Below are 2,200 nucleotides of genomic sequence, written 5' to 3'. Positions count from 1 at the left end.
TTGAAGGGGAAAGAAAAATCTTCCATGACACCAATAGCCTGAAAGAATACATGTCCACAAAACCAGCCCTTCAAAGAATACTTGAAGCAATACAGGGAACAGAGAGAGAAACAACTATGCCCCAGGGGCAATGAAAGAAAATAAATAGAGGTATAACTGAGGAAACACAAAATTAGGCAGAGAACACAAAGGCAATAAAAATGATGGCAACCAATACACATCTTTCAATAATAACCTTGATCAGTGGACTGAACTCCCCAGTCAAAAGACACAGGCTAAGTGAAAGGATTAAGAAACAAAATCTATCTCTTTGCTGTCTGCAAGAAACCCATCTCACCTTCAAGGACAGGCAGAACCTTAAGGTAAAAGGATGGAAAAGAATATTCCAAGCAAATGGCACTAAGAAACAAACAGGGGTTGCAACTCTAATATCTGACAAAATAGACTTCAAGGTAAAACTAATCAGAAGAGATAAGGAGTGTCACTTCATTCTGATCAAAGGAACAATTAACCAAGAAGATATTACAGTCCTGAACATATATGCACCAAACTCTGGTGCACCCAACTTCATAAACAACACTACAGGACTTTTAGACACAGATTAACCCCAACTCAGTAATAGTAGGGGACTTCAATACCTCACTGTTTCCATTAGGCAGATCAACTGGACAACGAATAAACAGACATATGAATTAAATGATGCCATACATCAAATGGACCTAACAGACATCTTTCAAATATTCCACTCAAGCACCAAAGAATACATTTTCTACTCAGCACTCCATGGAACTTTTTCAAAAATTGACCACATACTAGGCCACAAAACAAACCTCAACAAATACAAAGAACTTGAAATAATTCTATGCATTCACTGGACCACAATGCAATAAAGCTCAAAATCAACACTGGACAAAGCCCTGGTCACTTCATGAACTCATGGCGATTAAATAACACGCTCATAAACAATAAGTGGGTCAAAGGAGAAATTAAGAAATAAAAGAATTCCTGGAATTCAATGAAGAGGACAATACAACATAACACAACCCCTGGAACACTTTAAAAGCAGTCCAAGAGGGAAGTTTATAGCTCTAAGCGCCTACATTAAAAAATTAGAAACGGCCAAAATAAATGACCTAACACTGTAACTCAAGAGGCTGGAAAGGCAAAAACAAATGAAACCCAAACCCAGCAGAAGAGAAGAAATAACAAAAAATCAGAGCAGAAATTAATGAAATAGAAACAAAGAAAACAATACAAAGAGTCAATGAATCGAAGAGCTGGTTCTTTGAAAAGCTAAACAAGATAGACAGGCCCTTAGCCCAGTTAACCAAAAGAAAGAAAGAGCAAATCCAAATCAACAAAATCAGAGATGAGGGGCTGGAGAGGTTGCTCAGTGGTTAAGAACACTGACTGTTCTTGCAGAAGACCCAGGTTCGAATCCCAGCACCCACATGGCAGCTAACAACTGTCTGTAACTCCAGTTTCAGGGGATCCTACAGCCTCTTCTGTCCTCCACGGGCATTGCAAAACATGGGTGCACTTACCTACATGCAGCCAATACTTGCATACACATAAAATAAAATAAAAAATAATAAAATATTTTTAAAAAACAAAATCAGAGATGAAAGGGGAAACATCACAACAGACACCCAAAAGATCCAGACCATTATAAGGGATTATTTTAAAAACCTATATGCTACAAATCTGAAAATCTTAAAGAAGTGGGTGGATATCTAAAATCATGGGAACCACCAAAGTTAAACCAAGAAGAGAGCAACAATTTAAACAGACCCATAATATATACGGAAGTCGAAACACTAACACAAAGCCTCCCAACTAAAAAAAAAGCCCAGGTCCAAAAGGATTTACAGTAGAATTCTACCAGAAATTTAAAGAAGACCTCCAACCAATACTACTTAAATTATTCAAAATGATAGAAACAGAGGGAGAACTCACAAATTCCCTCTATGAAGCCAGCATCACTCTAATTCCCAAACCAGGTAAAGACACAACCAAAAAAGAAAACTACAGATCCTTATGCAAAAATTCTCAAGAAACTACTTGCAAACCACATACAGAAGTACATCATAAAGATCATTCACCACGATCAAGCAGGCTTTATTCCAGAGATGCAGGGATGGTTCAATATACGTAAGTCAATAAATGTCATAAATCACATAAATGGGCTCAACGACAAGAA

The sequence above is a fragment of the Nannospalax galili genome, unplaced genomic scaffold (assembly GCF_000622305.1).
Source record: "Nannospalax galili isolate Female #2095 unplaced genomic scaffold, S.galili_v1.0 scaffold664, whole genome shotgun sequence".
NCBI classification, from domain to species: Eukaryota; Metazoa; Chordata; class Mammalia; order Rodentia; family Spalacidae; genus Nannospalax; species Nannospalax galili.
The sequence above is the reverse complement of the archived record's forward strand: the minus strand, read 5'-3'. Positions refer to the sequence as shown.